The 14,633-nt window shown below is 33.9% G+C and overlaps 1 long non-coding RNA gene across 1 annotated transcript in view; it reads right to left on the bottom strand.

Annotated features, from left to right (window-relative positions):
• LOC131050782 (uncharacterized) overlaps positions 1 to 14,248 on the bottom strand; it is a 37,151-nt gene extending 22,903 nt beyond the window's left edge. The window contains exons 1-2 of the long non-coding RNA XR_009371643.1: positions 12,981 to 14,248; positions 12,772 to 12,893 (exon numbers count right to left, since the gene is read on the bottom strand). This is a non-coding gene — a long non-coding RNA (uncharacterized LOC131050782). The remainder of the gene's footprint in view (positions 1 to 12,771; positions 12,894 to 12,980) is intronic.
• Positions 14,249 to 14,633: the final 385 nt, after the last annotated feature.

Raw genomic sequence — 14,633 nt, 5'->3', positions numbered from 1 at the left:
GCTATCTTCTAGCTGGCACGGTGAACTTCTTTCAATTGTGAGAGGAGGCTTGATTTCTAACCTTTATGATGATACTATGTTTGCTCTGGTAGCGTTGTTAGATCATGTTTCTCTAGATATCTTGGTAGCGGTTGTTAACGTATTTTCAGGAATTCACTTTCTACTGGATTCGTTGAAAGCAGTGATGTCTTCTCCAACTTCAGTTTTGCCTCTTCAGATTGTGCCTCCTACAGCTCACAATGTTGATATTATCCACTCTTGGTTCCTGCATTCTTGATGTATATTCTCTCATTCAAAGAAATTTTGTACTTACTCTCTAGGGGGGTGGGGTTTTTTGTTGAACATTATGGCTATTGAGGAATTCTTGGGTTGGCTTCTTATCTGTCTTTATTATGTATGAACAAGACCGGAGGTTTTCTTTACCTGGTTCTTTCTTATCGGTGCTCTTTGAACCAGGTTGTAAAAAATTAAAATATTAATAAAATTTAAAAGTTCTCCACTTTTATTGAAAAAAAAAACTTGAAGGTTGAGATTAAATTTAATAAATTTTTAAATAAAACTTAAACTATAAAAAATACAAAGAAAAACGAGACATAAACCTTAAATATTGGCATTGGCCTATTGACTATTTTATAATCTATTAAAAAATACGACCTCAAAGATTGACCATGGCCATTGGCTATTCCCTTCAAATTTTAAAAAGGGTTTTTAACCCCTTCAAATATTTTTTTTATTAAACATTATACTTGGCCATAAAAGTGGAAGCTTGTTTGGTGTCCCCCTAATTGACCTAACACAACGACAAAATAACACAACACAACACATTTTATTTTATTTATAACAAAAATTATTTACATAGTTTTAAATATGCAACTTAAATATGATTAATATGTTGTCATATTTTATGATTTGTTGTTAGTTATCAAATATGGAATCGTGTTAATATGCTACAAGTCAATATTTCTTAAAATAATTGTGTGAATTGTATTAGTAAATGATATTTTTGTAATATTCTTTTAAATAATCTAGTGTGAATTACATTCATAAAATGAGTAATTTTACTATGTACATTATTTTATTAACAATTCATAATTTTTATTTTTATTTTTCACTTTTAGAGGTATCCTACGACTCAGCCCAGTGTTCAATCCACCTTACCTTGGTCTTATTTATTGCCAAGTTGGGGTTTGAAAAGCGCTGAAGTGAAGAAGGGAGCTCTTACCTCTAAAGGTATCCCCACAACCCAGCCCAGTGTTCAATCTGTCTTACCTTGGTCTTACTTATTGCCAAGTTGGGGTCAAGAAAGCGCTGAAGTGAAGAAGGGAGCTCTTACCTCTAAAGGCATCCCCACAACCCAGCCCAGTGTTCAATCTGCCTTACCTTGGTCTTACTTATTGCCAAGTTGGGGTCAGGAAAGCGCTAAAATGAAGAAGGGAGCTCTTACCTCTAAATGTATCCAATTCGCCTTACCTTGGTCTTACTTATTGCCAAGTCGGGGTCAGAAATGAGTTAAAGCAAAGAAGGGGGCTTATATTGTGAGTAAACGATAAATTTATTTTCAAAAATTATGATTTTTTACTTTAAGGTTGAGATTAAATTTAATAAATTTTTAAATAAAACTTAAAATGTAAAAAATGCAAAAAAAACAATACATAAACTTTAAAAAATGGCAGACTTATTGACCATTATTTAATTTATTAGAAAATACGAGCTCAAGGATTAACCATGACCATTGGTTATTCCCTTCAATTTTTAAAAGGGGTTTTTAACCCCTTCAAATAATTTTTTTATTAAACATTATACTTGGCCATGAAGGTGGAAGCTTGTTTGATCTCCCTTAATTGACTAACACGGCAACAAAATGACATAACACAACACACATTTTTTTTTTTTTTATAACAATTGTTTACATAATTTTAAATATGCAACTAACATATGATTAATATGTTGTCATATTTTATGATTTGTTGTTAGTTATCAAATATGGAATCGTATTAATATGTTACAAGTCAATACTTTTTTAAATAATTGTGTGAATTGTATTAATAAATAATATTTTTGTAATACTCTTTTAAATAATCTAGTGTGAATTGCATTCATAAAATGAGTAATTTTACTTTGTGTATTATTTTATTAACAATTGATAGTTTTCTTTTTGTTTTTACCTCTAAAGGTATCCCACGACCCAACCCAGTGTCCAATCCGTCTTACCTTGGTCTTACCTTGGGATTTATTTGTTGATTCTTCACTGCTGGATTGAGGGGCATTGCTGGTTGGAAGAGGATTTGGAAGAGTTTTTTGCATCTCCAACACCAATTACTTTGCCCATAATTCTGGAAAAGGTTGGAGAATTTTTATTCTTCCCTATTTTCTTCTTGTTTGAATTTTCGAAATTGATTGGAAACTGAAAATGAATGAAGAAATTTGTTGTTGGAAGGGAAATGATTTATCATATTCATTTAAAATTTATTTGAGGGTTTTAAAATAGCAATCTGGATGTGTATTTTGCTTGCCCAAATTTTTTATTAAGATTAAATGATATTATGTGTTTACTAGAATTAGTATTATTGCAAATTTCCTTTCCAAATTGTGCATATGAAAAAAAAAATCTCGTGCCCTTTTGAAAGTTCTGGGTAGAAATTTTTATTTATGCCCAATTTTATTTGGGGATTAATGGCATCTACTATTAAATTTCTACATCTACAGCAGAAGATAATAATACATATAAATTTATTATATGTTAAAAATAATAACACAAACACACACAGATATATATAGTGTTGCTATTTTAAAAACCTAAATATCAATTATTTTATTACCCTATATGCTGCTTTCATTTTATGTTGCACGATTCTTTTGTTTATATATTGTTGCGATTGTGTTTTGCCAATAGTTAAATAATGAAAAATAAATAAATAAAATAAAACAAAATCCACAGTTACGTGGACAAGTCTAAAACAACAATATATATTTATATGTATATGTGAACCCACAATATAATGTGGACTGAGAAACATTATTTTAGCAATAATAAATATGACAATTTTTTATAGACTTAAAGACAAATAGAAAACTAGCAGCATATTGGAAAATAATGAAGAACATGAAATGAAGTTTGGAAAACGAGAAAACATAGATTTTAAGAAAGAATTTGGAAGACTATCAGCATGTAGAAACTTAAAACGAATGATTAAACTAGAATAACTCGAAACTGGAAAGTTAAGACATAGACGGATTAATGATGTTTTGCACATAAATCTGAGTTGATTCAGGTCCATTTTAATTGTTGTTCTCTTCTTCCATAATCAGCTATAATACATGTCTTTTCTCATAATTTGCAATTCTTCTTATTTCTAATTCTTACATGACGACTTGTATGTATTTATGTGGTTGTTTTTAAACTGGATCCCAAGTTATACATAGGGCATCGATAGGACTTTTGCTGACCTTTCTCTTTTAATGTTGCACTTAGTGTCATAATGGATCTTGCTATCCAGAGGCCCTTTTTGGTTGTAAAGTGTTGTTCGCTTTGAGTTTAAATTGTGCTTTTGTCACGATTTGAGTTATTTAATGATGTCTACTTATGCACCCTCGTGAGGACCCATGCCACGAGGTAGTTGCCTATTGACTGCAGGAGGGACAACATGTGTGGAGACATTGATGGATATGTATTTTAATTGCAGCAATCCATCTTTTATTGGTTTTCAATATCTTGTCCAAGAGACTCATTCTTTCTTATATGACATATTATTCTTTTACTACCAAGTTTTTTTGTGAGCATGTATGTTTATGCTTGTATGCACATGATCTTTGGTTTTCATACTGAGTCTCTTGAGTTTTTGAGCTTATGTAGGGGAGTGGGCTCTCCTACGTGCCAAAAGTCGTGAGAGTTGGATTTCATGAGGTTCCTTGTAAGGATGCATGGAATCCAGACATTAGGATGCATGAGGGTTTTGTATAATTAATAAGTGGAAACTCAATGAATTAATGGGAATGGGTAGATAGGAAAATTAATAAGATAAGAAATCTTATGATGCCTCATCACTTAGCCCGTGAGCGTATGCATGTAGCAAGCATGAGAAGGTCGTTAAGACAGTAAGCCAAATCTCCCTCAAAACTCTCAGGGGCTGAGATGGCTCTGCATGCCCAGGCTAGATGCCTTGGTTCATTTGTTAGGGCATGCGATGACACTCCTCCTACATGAGTCTCATATGTTGCATTTATTGGTTACGTTTGTTCGGCAGTCTTTGTTGACTTGCATTTGTACTTTATATGTGGTTGAATATGTTGATTGCATTGCATGTTTGTGTCAGTTCTCGTTGAGTGTCATCCCGATTTAGAGCATATGTGGGGGACCCAGTGACATCTCCTAGCTCAGGGGGTGGAACCTTATTGGTTCCACGTTTGGTCGGGTGGTTGGAGCTTTGTCGACATTGGGTTTTCCCTTTTGTTGATGTTCATTCTTCTTGTTCGTGGCTTGGAGTTCTTCTTTCATCTCTTGGAATCTTGGAGCACCTCTTCTTGGATGCCTCGCATCATTATGCATTGCACTATATTCATTTATGTATTTGACATAAAACATTGACATTATGGACATCTTTTTGTATAAGAACATGAGATGTGATCTTTTATTTGATTCTAGTATTGTAATTCATATTGAAGGTTAAGCAGTTGATGAATTAATGTAAAGATATTAGAGCCTTGTAATAGTTTGAGAAACCGGCTTTGTACTTGATGTTTAGAAGGATATTATGCAGATTATAATATCTCAATGGATTGAATGCTAGTTACATTGCACTATTTTATGTTATCAAATCAGCAAGTTGTAATTGATTAGAAGTATTACCTTGTATGGTTATTGCAAATTAAAGTTAGTCATAAGCATGCATTTACATGGTTTTATTACGAGAAGTAAATGATTAACTTCAAACTAGGAATCAGCAATGGCACTCATATCAATCGAAACCCCTTATCCTCCATATGTGCTTCCACATGTATAGAATCATTAAGGGATTCTTTCAATATAAACAATGATCATTAAACATGAGACAAATGGATTAAACTCTTAAGGACAACAATATACTATAACACTTGGATTTAATCTAGACCTCCTAAATGAACGAATTATTAACAAGGAAGCCTTAGTAAATCTTATCAGACCATGTATGCTAAATTAAACATTAAAATTGGACCTAACTATCCATAGTTTAAGTTAGGGCAGCAGTGCACGGTAAGGTTACCGCTTGTTCGAAGTGGTTGTTATATGATAACATCTAACTCCTTAATCAAAACAACTAATTGTAATTAATATTTAGTAATGCTAAGTGAACCTTTGCCAACAACAACAACAACAAAATAGTCCGCTTTTAGTGGCTTAGGTTAGTGTTTTTCCCTGGGGTTGTTGGCGGGTCACTACACTTTGGTATCAGAGCATAGCTCACAAGTTTCTGGGTTCTACACTGGGTACTTTGGTTATATGTCAACCCATTATGCTATATAGAAGTTAACCTTGGGATGGCCCAATAGTTATATCCCCACTAGATGTTGTTGAGTTTCTTGTATTAGTGGTTTATAGTGTGCCTTGCATCTTGTCCGGTCAGCATGCCTGCTAAAGGCAGCTAACATGGTTGTTGCCATAGCAGTCGCATAGAGGCTCGTAGGAATCCTCGTCCTCAGGCTTCTGAGGAGTCACATCATAGTAAGCAACAACTTTGCAGCAAATTCCAAGTGATCCATTCCACACCGGAAATGAACCTACGCCAGTCCATAAGATTGAAGGGCCACATAAACCCTTAGTGATAAATATACTGGGCACCATTGCTTACTACATTATAAGATGGGAATTACTCCAACTTCAATATTCCCATGGAAGATTAAAGATGATATAGAAGGAGGTCTGAATCTATGTTTTTATCATTTTTGAAAGTGTATTTTCAATTTTGATAGTGTATTATAGGAACTTTAATATGGAATTGATTTGGTAACAAATGGTTTTGTATTGGCAGAGTTATTTGATGCCCTAGGTAGACTGTGCCATAGTTTCTTCTTGTTTTAGGTCAGTCAAGACAGTCTCAAGACAACGAGCATAACTTTTAATGTACCATTGGATATTCACAAAAATTGGATATGATGTTCAAGACTGAGTTTTGTATGTTTCCACCGGAGCGATTAGCTAAATAATGTTTTACGTGAAAGTTATGAATGACATAATTTTGTGCTATCAAGTTGTTATCTAAATCCCAACGGTTGATATCCAAAGCAAAAGTTTACATCTTTGGCCACAATGGAATGTTTAGTTAGAAAGGTGGTCAGAAGTTGTTTTGTTTAAGCTAATACATCTTCATCGGGACTCAAGGACAACAAGCATGATGTGTATTTTGTTTGATGCTATGTTGTGACTAAGGAGACTATTGTTCCTATTAGTGTACAACGAGATCTTTTGGTTAATGAATAAGAAGGAAGGACAAAACTAAGGACCACGATGATGGGACCAAGTGAAGGTAACAAAAGAGGTAAAGGGTTGATTTGATTAGTACGAAAGCATGATGTGTATTTCGTTTGATGCTATGTTGTGACTAAGGAGACTATAGTTGCAATTAGTGTACAACGAGATCTTTTGCTTAATGAATAAGAAGGAAGGACATAACTAAGGACCACGATGATAGGACCAAGTGAAGGTAGCAAAAGAGGTAAATGGCTGATTTGATTAGTACGGATAATATTGACATTGTAGCATAACTTGTCGAGAGGAGATTTAGAGTAGTCAATTTAATGTGCAATGGACTTGAGTAAGTAAAGATTGGATATTGAGAAAACTGGATTGGTTGAATGAGTTTGATCATATTAGATGTGAGAGAACTAGAGCATAGCCTGGCCATTGGAGATCATGCCAAGTTATGATAAGGAGGAGTTGAAAGAGTATGTTTGTGATCTAGGAGGGAGATTTGGTTATTGCTCATTATTGGCGAGGTTAAGCTATAGAGGGATGAATGAACGTGAGTATAGAGGTGAATGATATGTTAACAATTAATTTTTGTTATGAATCATAGTACGGGTGGTGTTGCACTAACTTTCCCTTAACTTCAGATATGGAGTGAATAATATTCCTTATGACATCTTAGTAAGAGGAGGCTATTGAAAAGAGATGATTGTGATTGGTTCTAAGGGTATGGATGCAATGGATGGATGTACCATTCATGGATGAAGTTGGCTAATTAGCGGTAGACGGTTACCCTAGAGGTGTGCAAATCGGCTAGTAATATTTGAGTTGAAACGAATTACTAAGTGCTCTCTTTGAGTATTAATTCACAAATGAGAAGATGGTCAATACTTAATGATTTATGAAAGGAAATTCAATTGTCTATGTGTTGTTAGTTGTGTGTAGAGCGTAATGGTGAAAGAGTGTCATCTCTTTAAATATTAGAGAAATTTAACATGCATGCATACTTCATAACATAAAGAATCTGCCCTCATGGCATTAAGAGCATGTGCATACAACAAGAATCTGGCCTCATGGCATTAAGAGAATGGAAGAGAGGGTGAGGGGAGGAAGCAACTTTTAAGGAACATCGATCCCTTCATAAGGAGAAAACAATAAGGACACAATCGAACAAGTAAGAGAATTCTATCTGCATCTACTAGAAGAAACCAACAATCAGTCAAGGATAAGCATCATTGGAATCAACAACTTAGAGTCAACTAATCAAATTAGACAATCATATCAAAGGGAGACCAATTCAATTAGGATCGAACCAATAAGAAGGCAGTCAACAATCAATCCAAAACACGTCATCAAGAATATCATAATCGAATGTTTGTTTAATATATTTCTATTTATCTAAAGTTCTCACACAAGCCAACAGTCAACTGAGAGAGAGGAAGGTGATCACCCGTCTGATTGCAAGGTAAAAGGGCACATGCACAAAGGATATTATAGCAAGAACAACATCAAGGATGCACAATTTTAAGGCTATATCAGGAGAACCAAAAGAAGATTACAATTCAGATCAGATTCATGACCCAATCAATTTGCATTATCATAAAGGTATGGCAGAGACAACAATCTTACTAGAGAAAGATCTGAAACTACATATTTGTAACACCAATATAGTCATAAACCCAATGAACTTAGATCCATTGCATATTGAATGTTAAATCAGATAAGAAGGTTTCGTCCTCTCATTCCAAATTCGTAAAAATTGCTCGAATTAAGTCCTCTTTAATTATAGTAGTGCATAACAATAAATCTGCTACACATTTCAATCAATACCCCCAAAATCATAAGTATGATCATTAGATTGTGAAGATAGAAGAAATCTTAGAAAGGGACATTACAAAAATACCTACAATAGCCCAATCCTTTGAAAATCTAAAGAGAATAATTACAACGCTTGCAAGTCATGTTGTAATTAAGGAGATTGTTTCATAGACATTAATGGAGTTTCTTAGAGATTTTACATCCTAACAGAGGTGGGAAAAACTCTAGTTAAGAATAAAATGGGTATCATATGAGTCCTATATATTGCAGCACCATCAAAAGACCTTGCTTGAAGCCCGGCCTATGCAAGAGCCCTATAGTGATTCTAATGAGCTCATTGGACTACCATGGAAAGTTTTCTTGTTCCTTTTATGAAGACTCTTCTGAATTCTAATCATAGTTTTGATGGTGTTGTTATTCTTGTCAATGTTGGAGGCAACTCTAAATTTTGTTTGCATCTAATCATACGGTAGCAAGTAATTTTGATCTACCACATGATCGAGCTCCTTCCTATCAAGGCAATCTATTTTTGGCCCCTAACAAATTTTATGCAAAGAATAAGCTAGAATAAGACATCTACAAGCCCTGCCTCTACAGTATCCTAACCAGTCACTCCACCCATGCCCTTTAGAATAGTTGAATCATATTGGTGAACTGTAATCTTCAGGTTCATAGAATCTGTAAATGAGCTACTAAAAGGAAAAGAAAATTATAGGCTCAACAAATCAACGAAACACAAACTATGGATTAATTTTTTTAGCAAGGCTTGTAAACCAGAAATAAATCCCCATGGAATTAGAAAGAAGAGGGCTATTAATGAGTCTTTAGGTTTGTAACAGATAAACAAATTTCAAAAAGGTCCTTGACGAAACTCTAATCTAAATTAAAAGTCATTAGAGGCAGGAGAAGTTTATATCCTATTAGGGAATCTTTAGTTTTGTCATAGATAAACAAATTTCAAAATGGGCCTTGAAAAAAATTCAACCTAAAGTAAAAGTCATTGGAGGCAGGAGAAGTTTATATCTTGTTAGGGATTCTTTAGTTTTGCATCAGACAAACATAACATCAAAGTATTGCATTCTTTGACACTAGACCTGCATTACTAAAAAGAGTGTGGTAACATCCTCTTGCATGAGTCAGAACAGAAGCAAAGATAACATGATCTGGTTGTGGACCTTTCTCTTGCATTTATTATTAATCAGTTAGGGTATACTCTATGGTTCACATAAAGAGAAACCTGCTCAGTTTATTGAAGGATTGTTAATCATTTATTATGCACCTAAATTGGGAAAATTATTCATCCTAATCAATTTTCAAGCTGCATACCAAAGTGTTTTCCAAATTTTTAGACATCTAGACCACATTCTACCATATATCTAGTGTCTCATCACCTATGTTGCTTTGATTTCCCAAGAACAATGCTACTATAAATGACTTAGCAACTAGAGATGGGTGGTGAAATATTGTAGGGTTCATTCTCAAGTGTCTACCATTCAACATTTATATGGACTGATATTAAACAATAAATGTTTTGCAATTAAATATGAGCCATTGGACCATCGTTGCATCTGCATTTTTCCCACGTGGAATGACATTCAATCTTGATTCTATGTACTGAATGGAAAGACGTTTTGCAAGATTTAAAAAGATAATTAATAATTAATGATGTCAGGTGTGAAATAGAGACAATCATGAGGGCCATAGAGAAATAGAGAGGTATGGGAAGTGAAAAGAAAAGATCAAGAATCCATTGGCAGGTACATTATTGGACAAAAACATTATTTACGAAAAACAACTGTGAAGATAGTCCATCCCATTATTTTGGGAGACAAATCGATGGGAAAATAAAAGCTAGTTAATTTTAAAGAAGAGCAACATGAATGAAAGTGCATAGGAACCTGAACAAAAGTCCCAAACCATAATAATATTAAAAGTAATTATTAGAGAGGCAGCGCGAATCAAATTACTTTTATTTTTGTAGATTATGGTGATGAAGAGGAAGTGTCTCCTCTAAAACTACACTGGAAAAGTTGAATTGTTTTAAGGCAGAATAGACAAAGGGGCATAGAATTTGAAGATGTTCTTGATTGGAGATGGCATAAGGAAGAGAGTTTTATGTTTAAAACAAAGTTACAATTTGAGAGATGAGAGAGAGTCAAACTAGATGTGTAAGGAACATAAATCAAAGTTGCGTAAGAGCTGAATAAGCTAGAATGTTAAAGTGTGTGGAAAATAGAGGAGAGTGTGGGAAGAGAGAGAAAATGGATTGAAGCACCGAAATTGGGATTAAAATCTGCAGAATACAAAATAAAGAGGGAAGGCATCCATGCTAGAGGAAGAAAGAACTTGCAGATTCAATTAAATTGAAATAAAATAGAAGCACATGGGAGAATAAGGAGAATGGAGCTTGCAAAATAAAACATATGTAATTCTCTAAGGAACTCATCAGTAAAATGAAGGAAAGTGCATATTAAAGAAGAGAAGTAATAAATAAGTGCAAGAAGAAAAAGAAATATGTGTGCAAGGAAGCAAAGGTTGAAATGCACAGAGAATAAGGAGGTAAGGAAGGTGAAGTAAAAGGTTATTAAGAACAGAGCAGATGGAGAAGAGAAAGGTATGCTGGAGTTTAAAGAATAAAGAATTTTTTCAGAGCCAAATGCTTAGCAGGAAAAGGGCATTGGATTGGGAGAGAAAACAATTTAAGAGTGAAGTTGCAATTTCAAATATATAGAAAACGATTTTGAACAAGTGTTTAGAGAGTTTTGTTCTGCAGAGTAGCAATAGAATGTAAATGATATTTGCAAACTGTAAGATAAGTTTTGTTTTGCAAAATAAAAATAAACATGTTTGAATTTAGCTACCATAACTTCAATAGAGTCTAACACACCTCTAGGCCAACAACAAAGATTAGCAATCATCACATAGTAACTACATGGTACAGTGTTGTTCCAAGAATTACACTTATAAAATCAAATAGTGTTGTCATCATAATTATCTGAGAAGCACACTTGAGGCTCAATGTTATACCAAGGCATCTACCAACCCATCATGCACCTACCAATCACACCATGTAATCATCCTAATGTCAAGAAACCCACCTACAAGTGAAAGCATTGTTGGAAATGTTTTCATTGATGTCAAATTGTGTTTTGTTCAAGGGAGATTGTTGGAAATATGGTCATTGATGTAAGAGTGACATTGTTGGAAATATTGCATTGATGACAAAGGTTGTTTATGTCAAACTTTGAGCACTATAGCAGTTTCATTTGGGTTACTGCTTTTCAGAAACACATTTCTTAAGTTAGTGGAACATGAAAAAAATATTGATGTCATGCTTTTGGATGATGAACCAATAATTTTTTTCGAGATTTGACAAGTCTGTTAGCAAATGTCCTCAGTTTGGTTAATATAGCTGGAACCAATTGGGTTGTGCTGTTTTATATGATGAAACAAGAAAAATTGTTATGAACGAAAGACTTTGACTAAACTAAACAAAACATCTGCCATTTAAATTAAGAATGACAAACACTTTAGAAAACATCCTTTGAGAAGATTAAGCCAAAAACTGTTACTTGATGCCAGTTAACTCTTAGAATTGATTTTGCAGTAATTGTGCTATACAGTGAAAGATCTTACAATGCAATATAGGGAGATCTTGGCTCCAATCAGTTGCAGTGATTCACAATTAAAATGAGAGAACAATTGTTTTCAAGTGTGATCAGCATGACTCGTGATAGATATTCATAAATAAAGCCATAATTGATGAGCTCACTATGTTGTATATCATATGGTGTTCATGATAATCACTAATATGTAGTTTTTTCTTCTAATATCATTTCTTTAGCCAAAAATAAATGGTTGTCTATCTTAATTGTTCCCTGCAATTTAGAGCCTGCAATGAAAAGGATTAATTCAAAGTTTAGAGCTAGACCATCTTGAAGTGTTGATCGTTAGGTTTTTGCGTTGTTGAACATTCAGACATGCTAGCTACCAATGGAAGCATGGCAAATCCCATCTGTAGCATCATTCCTACATTGCTTCCTAGAGATTTACTAGGTGCCATTATTGGATAGTATACCAATAGATATAAAAAAGCCAAGCTGAATGCTGTGAATACATTACAGCATGTTTATAGATTGGTCTAACTTTTTTTATATACATACGTTGCATGTTTTATATTGTCCATGTTAGAACATAATTTTTATAGTACAGGTTGGTGTTCGACACCCCTACTCTTATAGGATTCCTTATTTTGGTTTTTCTAGTTTTAATGTTGATAGGTTATTAAGTTAGGAGAGGTCACAATTCTTATGCCCCTCCAAGGGAATTGTCTTTGGTGAGCACAAGTCATTTACGTCCTATTTCAGAGTATTAAAAAAGCCACATCAACATTCCCAAAAATGCATCATGCACATTAATTTTCTTTGATCAGAAAGAAAATGTTATTTAATAAATATGACACTCAGAAAAGAAAGCATGAAAAAAAAGTGTTTTGCAAATAGAGGACTATGGACCTGAGTAGCTTGAGATTGATGCAAGACAGTTTCCATCTGTCCTCGACCACTTTGGACATAGCCTACTACTTTACCAGCTAACCTGCCAGCCGCTCTAGCAATCCTCGGTACATCTTTTGGCCCTGCAACCAGACAAGGAAGTTTAGAGATACCATAATTAATAAGAAACCATGATAAGAAAATATACAAGAGAAGGACATTTCTCCCACCAATAACAGCAACGGTTGCTCCCAAAAGTAGCAGCACCTCTCCATAGGAGAAACCAAACATTGTCTCATGCAGAGATGCAACAATCAAATATAATAATCTGACTTACAACCGCCTTCACAATGTACTATTAGATTTTAAGAATCAAAATTAGCCTATCAAAAATAAATTGAATAAATTCATACATTAAAATTTTATACTTCTGCAAACCGGATGTGTAGAAAGAACTAGAAGTTTGGAAACAGACTAAATTTCCAATGCAAATGTGAAAATGTATTTTAAACATTAGCGAAAAGATGGATGGACAGGTTCAATAGAAACTGGGCAATATCTCCTATTTACTCCAGAATAAATAAGCTGATAATAATCATATCTATTAGGATTATCATATCCCTGCAATAAACATAAAAAAAAAATATAATATGATCTAAACAATAATACATCTGTTCCCTTTTCTCTGAAAATTTGTCTTTCCCTTCCCTCAAGAGGTTAGAACAGGTGTCAAGGATGCTTTAGACCTGAATATTGTATGTTCAATTCATAAAAAAACAACTTCAGCCTATCCATAAAACATTGAATCAATTCTAAGTGTCAAGGATGCTTTAGACCTGAATATTGTATGTTCAATTCATAAAAAAACAACTTCAGCCTATCCATAAAACATCGAATCAATTCTAAGCTGGTCTACCAATTTAGAAGCCAGATTAAGCTTCTAATGCAAATGCAATTGTATATGAACAGTGATGATCATCATGGTTTGCATAGTGGAGACTCATGTTCATCAGCGAGAATCATGTTACAGGTTTAAATGTTAAACTGGTAAACAATTGCATCCAATTATAGATATTGTGTACCCAAAAGATGAGTGCAAGAGCAAATCCTCGGTGACTTTGATAATATAGATACCTCTTAGTCATGGCATTATCATCCATAGTTTTAATTCAATTTTGAAGTAGTTTTCAATTGTTGAAAGTAGAAAGTGATTGGGGTTTCATTTGCCGGCTAGTTTGGTCCTACATTTATCTAAGAATGATCAGAGACTGCTCTGGTACCCTAGCCTAACGAATTCAATGAAGAAGAATGCCAGGATAGCTGAAATTAATGCAAAGGATTGAATCCTATAGAGCTCAATTTTTCATGTCATTTTGGGCGATCTATTAGTAAATTTCGTAGGGTTTTCATCAGTGCACAATTTTATTGCGCAGGGTAAACAATCCTTTACTCTGCCTCTTCATCTATTACCACATACGCGTAAAAATATAAATAAATAATAAAGAGGTACAAAGAATTACCTGGAGGAAGAATTCTGTCTTCATTCAGTTGCTATTTTTTCATCCTCTGCTTTACCTCTTCATCTTCTACCGTTAAAGAAAAACCAAAAAAATGAAATAATAGATGAAAATAATGGACATAGATGAAAATAATGGACAGACAGATCAGTGTGCACAATGCAAACAAACTCTTACAAGAAAAATGAAAAATCTTTGAAAAAAATCAGAATGTTATCTGTACGGATGTGCCAAGTTTTTAACAATGAAAAGTTTTTTTGGATTCAAATATGTTTATGTTCATTTCTTACTGGTAATTTCGATGAGAAGTGAATAGCAAGGCACCCACTTCCTGTACCCTCTCCACACCTCTTCCTTGCATACTAT

Source organism: Cryptomeria japonica, chromosome 2 (assembly GCF_030272615.1).
Source record: "Cryptomeria japonica chromosome 2, Sugi_1.0, whole genome shotgun sequence".
Lineage (NCBI taxonomy): Eukaryota > Viridiplantae > Streptophyta > Pinopsida > Cupressales > Cupressaceae > Cryptomeria > Cryptomeria japonica.
The sequence above is the reverse complement of the archived record's forward strand: the minus strand, read 5'-3'. Positions and strand labels throughout refer to the sequence as shown.